An 8,189-nucleotide genomic window follows, 5' to 3' on the forward strand; every position below is an offset into this window, starting at 1 on the left:
TAAAGATTTTATTGCATAATTTAAACTACTATTGAACTTAAAACTAAAAATAAAATAAAAAACATTTTTTTTTAACAAATTTGTGGTTGTTGCACAATATTTTTATGCTGCACACGTTAACTGCCAATAGGATTTTCTTAAAACCTTTTTTTGTGTTTGGTGATTTTATTTCAAACAATGAATATAATTACTATACTTGTATTTGTTTCGATATAATTTTATTGCAAATTGTCGAGTTTTTTGAATTTTTGAAATGTGTCCGACACGGTAAAATGACACTGGGCAAAATGTGCCCTTAACTTTAGGTCTTTGTAAACTGTTGGGGTCAGTTCTCCTCGTCCTCAGGTTGTAGGTCCTTCTGTCATATACAACGTCACCTAGGCCATGCCTTCGAATCGCATTATCTTTCTGCAGCATCTATGAATTTTAATTCATTGACCTAATGATGGAATGATTTTCCGAAACCGGTAGTCACGAATAAGTGTTTTCAAAAGTGGTATTACACAAAGTAAACAATGGATGATAAGGAGAGTATTTTACTACGATACCACAAATCAATGCTTATAATATACGAAATATAAATGTTCATCTTCTTCCTGGCTTCATCCCGACTTATCGTCTTTGTAGACTGTTGGGGTCAGCTCTCCTCGTTCTCAGGTCCTTCTGTCATATACAACGTCACCTAGGCCATGCCTTCGAATCGCGTTATCTTTCTGCAGCATCCATGAATTTTTTGGTCTTCCTCTAGATGTCTTTCGAGGAAGCTCCATGGCAATCGCCTGGTATACAATATGTTCATGTTCTCTACGTCCCATGTGCCCATACCATCTCAATTGCCTTTCCTCTACCTTACTATTGATGCCTGTTACAGCCAGGCTTCCGCGAATGCGTGAACCCTTTATTTTGTCTCTAAGGGACACTCCAGCTGACCACTTGAGCATTCACATTTCAGCAGTTTCTAGTTGCCTAGAGTAGGTGTTATACATTGTCCAGCATTCGGAGCCATAGAGGAGTCTAACAATTGTTTGGTAGACTTTTCCCTTAAGCTTGGCTGGCATTTTTGAGCATTTTAATTTATCATACACATGATTTGAAATTATGTGTTTGATGAAATAAAAAATTAATAAATTGAAAGAATTCTAAAGATGGCGTTGTGTCAACTACCTTTTCGGTGTCAAATTTACTCTGAATATCTTCAGACTTGTGTCTGATAGCTCAGAAATTAAATCAAAACAATATACATATATAGTGTATATATGGTGTAATATATAGTGTCAGGTGACCGACAAGTCGCAATCGGAATGTCTTGTGTCAGTCACCGGTGACTGACATGGCAGTCAACGTGTGAGTATTCTTGCGTTTCGTTCTTATGATTTTTTAAAAATAATTATTTAATGTGATTTTTTCTTTACAATATGGAATAAAGTTTTTTACTTAAATGTTAAATAATTTGTGTATTTAATTATTGAAACAATTTTTTTTAAGTGAATAACTTTGTTATTTTCAAATCGAAAATAAAAACTTTGTTTTTCATTAATTTTTGAAACTCCTAGATATATGATCAATCTCATGATACAGTATATATGAGTTCACAACAGCCATCTATGTTGGATTGAGAAAGCTTTTATTTAGAGCAGAGGCCCTTTTATTTGGATGTATGCAAAATCCGGATCCCGGATCATTTTTACATGTTGGTAAATACCTGAAAATTGCACATAATGATGTCATTTCTATGATATTTAGAAACCTCTTTTTGTGCCTGAAGATGAACTAAGAAATTTCTCCAATTTAAATATAATATTAATAATATATTTTAAACTCACCAATCACTGCCATACTACAATAAATAAATAAAAATATAACACTTTAATTATGTAATTTGTATACCAACTAAGAGATTTTAAAACATTACTGTAATAAATACAAGTAAATGGTTTAAGTTTTGTACTGCCATTTTTTGGTGAAACTCCATTTTACATAATCCATTCAACAACTACATATATAGTTTTTTCCACTTTTATTTTATTTGACCAGTAACCGGGTTTCGTTGTTGCCGACATTATCAGACTGGTGAGAGGCTAGACAAAATTCTATGTTATATATGCATGTGTTGAAAATGGCGCTTTATAAATTATCCAAAATTATTTGTACGATCAACTCAATTTTTAATGTTTAGTGTGCACTTGACCGTGCAACAGCGTCTGTCAATATTTTAAATTAAATTTAAATTATTTATATTTTAACCTTAGTTCCTATGTTTGCTTATTTAAATCAAAACAATGCAATTTTTGTTTTTGACCGCAAAACTCATATTAAGTGGTTTAAGACAAGGTTTTTATATTTAAATAAATAAGTTTGATCCAATGCAATTTGTTATAAGATAAACATAAAATTTTAAAAATTGTAGATTTTTTTAACTCAAAATAAATTTAATACTTATACACATATAGACCCATATCCGCTCCCAATGGTGCATAGGGCACTGCATCAAATTGATGCAATGTTAAATTGATTATTAATTAAGCAAAGTAAATCAGTCCTGCGTTTCAAATAGCAGTCCAGGGTGATATTAAATAAATATTAGAGTGAAATAAACACTCATATTTAGTTTGACCCCCCCTGGGACTTGAACCCGGGACCTGTAGCATGGTCGCCGAATGCGCTAACCATTACAATATGGAGGCGGACAAAACTTGATATTTAAAAACAATCAAAAATGTTTTTCAAGTCCTTGTCTCCAATAAATCAAAATAAAAACTAAATTTATAATGCATATGTAAAGAGCTTATTGTAAAATTTAGTTGATAAATAGCTAGTAATGCTAAATTAAATTAAAAATAGCTAAATAACTAGTTTGGCTAAAATAATAATTTGTTTATCTTTTTAAAAACAGCTCAATTTTTTTAATTAATTCATTTCCACGTTAAATATTATTCCTTTATTTTACACCAATTATTATTTGTAGTGTAGATGGTGTGGTATTTATTTTTACAGCGCTTATTTTGCGCTATGATTTATTTAACCGAAATCTAAAATAACCACTTTTTTGTATAACTCAAACAACTTATTAGTAATAGAAAAGTGGTGCGAAACAATGAAACTTCTGTAAATATTGTTAATTTGTGTTTTAAAATATAAAGTATGATTTTGCGCCTCTGTTGGCTCTTGAAGGCATTCTTATTATTATGTTATAGTGCTTATTTTAATATTTAATTCAGAAATTTTTACACTGCTAACTTTGCCTTTTTAGCTTTTTATATTAAACTTACATGTGATTAAAAATTACTGATGTGAAATTTTATGAGGATTTTTTTAAAGTCGGCTAGGCTAACAATTTATTTGTTGATTTAATTTTTTTCAAATAATACGAATATCAAAAAGAAAAACAAAGAAGAAAAGTGCTATTATTGTGGTTATTGAATAAAGATATCAAACTTTATAAAAACGAATAATATTAAAACTTTGTTTTTAAACACTTCATTTTTGGTACTATTTTTTCCAACCGGTTTCGACAAATGTTTTGTCTTCTTCAGAGATGGATAGATAGTATTTTGAGAAAATGGCGCTTTATAAATTATCACCTAAAATATTTTGATTTTAAACAATGTTTATGCTTTATTGATTTTTTTTCATAAAATGTGCATAAAAAGTATCATCATAATTTTAATTTTTTTAATGAAAAATGTTGAATTAAAAAAACGTTGTTTTGAGGCTATTGGTTAATTTGGTTATGTTAAACTTCAATAAACAAATAAGTTAGATTTTCACATCAAATAACGTTTTTTTAAACCTGGCATATTCTCGAGTGATTTGCTAGTACACACACAATTTTTTCTTCATATTTACAATATGAAAAAATTATATTTTAAATTTTGCTAGACTGAATATAATCCGAAAAATATAATTTTACAAAAAACGATGTATTCACTTGAATAATAGGCTATCAACAATGTGATAATTTTTATTTATTACTTTAAAATTAGCTATTTTTTGTATATATTGGAATCATTCAATTTTTCTATCCACTTAAAAAATGTAAATAATCAAATTCAGTTTCCAAATATTAGCATTAAAAATTTGACATGAGTTTTTTTAACCTTCCCCTCCGGGTGATATGTATTTACTACAACTCGACTTTTAAAATGAGAATATCAATATGAAATATAATTGATATGGGCTCAGAATTTTTGTATTCCTCCGTAATATAATTATGTATTACATGAAAATATTATAATATAAAGTTATTCATTTGCAGCGACGGAAATAAATAATTGGTGAAAAAATCTGAGATAAAATTACCAATGCGTGCGTGCCGTGCTTTGCGTATATGCGCATGTCGTAGCTTGTTTACTGCGTCAGTAGTGCGCAGATCGTCTTGCATGGCGGTCGTGTCCCTACGCCAGCTATTGTGGCTACTTGCGATGTATTTTTTTCCAAATAATTACCAGAGCTAACTTACAAAATTGTCACATTTCAACATCAACTATGGTCAATTAATTTAGGAATAATCAAATTTTTCCCGTTTTTAAACCACATTTTCATATGGTGTAAAAAATACATATCACCGTTGCACGCGGTAAGGTTAAAGAAAGTTTTTTCATTTATTAGAGGCTATATTTTTATGTATACCATTTTGAATTAAATTAATATTTAGCTTTCCTTTGTATAATTTAAATCTATGTATAATTTAAATTTTAAACAATTAATTTATGATGTAAGTAATTAATACATGCATATTATTGGATTGACATTTTAGTTATAATTATATTAATTATATGCGTCACATTTTTTTTTTTAATTAACGAAAACGTTTTAAAATTTGATCTATGTTTTGTACCGACATTTCTTGGTGGAACTGCATTTTATATAATAAAACTATACTTCATTTTTCTGCATTTATTTTATTTGACCAGTGATTGGGTTTCTTGATGAGTTTGATAATGTCGGTAATGATGAAACCCGGTCACTGCTCAAATAAAATTAGAGTGTACAAGAATTAATTATTGTTCAATTATATAGGATTTTCAAAAACAACAAAATTATCTGAAACTTACCAATTTTAAAAATTATCAAGTATAAAAAAAGCATTATCATTGTGCGGAAAACAATGAGATTTCACTTATTGAGTCCAGTGCCCCATGCATCATTTACTACGGGTATGATTTAAATTACCAAAATAATCCCTAAAATTCATTTTGTACATTCAGAATACGATAAAGTTTTTGATTTTTTCCACGAGACTGTCAGGTGATTTATATTTATTTTTCCAAAGATGTTTTATTGAAAAATTTCCTGTTTTTTTTTTTAATTTTATGAGTGTTATTTATATGATTTTATTTACTAATTTGTTTGTAGTTTAAAATCATAGTTAAAATTAAACTCTTAACACTATGAGACCAGTGCGTAATATTTTAAAACTTTTTGATTAAAATGCTGTAAAAGTTTAGTTAACTGATTCACCAGTCACTTTGCGGTAATATCTATCAATTTTTAATTGAATTTTTGCTTGGTAAATACAACTATTGTGTTTCAATGATTTTAATATCATTATCATACATTGTTTATGTTTGATAATGATGCTAAATGTATATTACCACGTCATATTACATTTTAAGAAATAGTGGTAAAATTAAAATTTAAAGTAAAATTTAAATATCACTAACAATCATGAGATGCTGACGAAATAGCAATTTTCAATACGCTAAACTCTATTAAAAATACGAAATTTCTTTTGTGGATACTTACTAGTTCATACTGTTCTCTTTGTGTGTAGCATTCACGTGCGGCTCATGTTTATACTTGCTTTGAGACAAGCAAATATAATCGCGAGTCATCGAGGAGACGAAAACTGAGATTACACTCGCAAATCATACATTCATATAAACATAATTTTTATTAATTTTTTTTATTCGTTATAAACTGATATTTGTCCACCTCCATAGTGTAGTGGTCAGCACGTTCGACTACCATGCTGGAGGTCCCGGGTTCGATTCCCAGGGGGGTTTAAATAAATTATAGGTGATTTTCACTCTCAAATTTTATTTAATATCACCCTGGACTGGTACAAGAAGCACAGGGATGACCACCTTACCATCATGCAATTAACAAGCAAGATAACACTGCGTCGCTATGATGCAGTGCCCTGTGCACCATTTGGTGCGGATAAGGGATTTTTTTTAAAAACACTTATATCCAATATCATGTCAAGACTTTAAGGGTATAATTTTAACTATGCAATAATACTTTCAAGCCATTTGACTCTTTTATCATTTTGTACATGTGATTTGCGTCATCTGAGTCCATAGTGTTAAAAAAAAAAACATTAATTGTATGTGTCAAACTACGAACTTGTAACTACAGTGATTTTTTTTTCTTTTTTAAAGAAGTTTTCTCTTTTTACTGTTCATTTTTGTTAGATATTAAAATTAGATAAGTGTTGTCCCATTTGAAAAAAAAATGCCTTATTTAAAATTATTTTAAGCGTTGAAAAGTACTTTAAATTGTAAAAAAACTCTTATTTTAATATCGCCGTCTTGCCTGAATATTATTTAATGTAGACTGCATCGACTTTCAAAATGAACTAACTGAATATACTCATGTGTAACCCGCTCTTAATAACTACACTAAATCATAGTGTAAAATAATGTTTTTAAATTTGTTTATAAGAAATTACACAAAAGTCGTTTTTTAATTATTTAAAAAAAAATCATGGTTTACAACAATGTTTTTAAATTTATTAACACACTAAGGAAGAGAAAGGTATTTTTACCCGTTGGGTCGATTGATGCTTAAGGACGGGAAGGGTATTTTTACCTTCTGCGCTGGCCTCATTTCAAAGGCAGAAAAGAAGGAATTATTTCATGTTTTTATATAAATATTATATTTTAAATTAATGTTTTACTTAGTAAATAGCACTATTTCTTAAAATATACTGTGACACATGTTTTGATGCATTCCGCATCATTTTCAAACACTGTAATGATAAAAATGATGCGGAATGCATCAAATGCATTTAAGGAATAGTGGTATGTAATTACTATGTAAAACATTAATTAAAAATGGATAGATTTTACCACAAAGTGACTGCCGGATCAATTAATGAATATTTTATACCAATCTCTTTGTTAAGGTCTTAAGTATATTTATATAATTATTGAATCCCGTCGCCAGCGACCCGCAAGCATAAAAAACACCTTTCCTTAGTGTGTTAATAAGAAAATACACAAAAGTTGTTTTTTTAATTTTTTTTATAAATCATAGTTTAAACAATGTTTTAAAAAAATTTAATGTGAAAATACATAAAAGTTTTTTTTTTTATTTTTTTTATTCAAGGTTTATAAGGCACGTAAATTGAACAAATATCATAATTGTTTTTTCTATAAAAATATGCGTAGATTGGTTCATTTTGGAAGGCCTTCATCACGGATTGTGAAGAAATATAGGTTAGTGTTCAAAATCGGAGTGAACTTTATAAATTCGCTTTATCATCCATGTAATGTGCTTATAATGCATAATGTAGGTTTATCATGTGATTGTATGTTATTCTAAAATATAATTTTTTGTAAAAAAATGTTTCTTTTCTTTTTTAAACCTTAAGGTGGAGACTGACCGGAGCATTTCGTCGTAACGTAACGTCGTAACATCGCTCGCGGCGAGCATCACCGAGCATCCGAAACTATGGATGGAGCGCTCGGCTCGCTGTACTGACTGCCTGAATGCTCGCATCGTAACGTGTTACGTTACGACAAAACGCTCCGGTCAGTCTCCACCCTTAGATTTTTCAAAAACCATATCATATACCTAAATTACATTATGTTATGTTGACCCTTTTCCGGCAGAATGCTTGTGTATGCAAATTTGAAGAGAATCATTTTAAAAACTACAATGGGCACACAGTCTGTGTCACCTTAGATAGTGACTGACACGCATTTTGTGTCTTTGATAATATCCAGCTTACTTCTGGCACACAGAATGTGCCTACTTAGATAAACTTAAATAAACTCTCCGTCCTTGCTAGCACACATTCTGTGTCACCGAGTCCACTACACAGTCTGTGCCAGCTTCAAAAATGTAAACTGCGCATTTGGCACACACTCTGTGTCTATTTTGATAATTCACGTATGGCACACAGTTTGTGCCAACTTAGATACACTGGGGCGTTTGGGGGTCTTTGCTAGCACACATTCTGT

Source organism: Brachycentrus maculatus, unplaced genomic scaffold (genome assembly GCF_059751285.1).
Source record: "Brachycentrus maculatus isolate JH-2025_06_01 unplaced genomic scaffold, ASM5975128v1 h1tg000576l, whole genome shotgun sequence".
Classification (NCBI taxonomy): domain Eukaryota; kingdom Metazoa; phylum Arthropoda; class Insecta; order Trichoptera; family Brachycentridae; genus Brachycentrus; species Brachycentrus maculatus.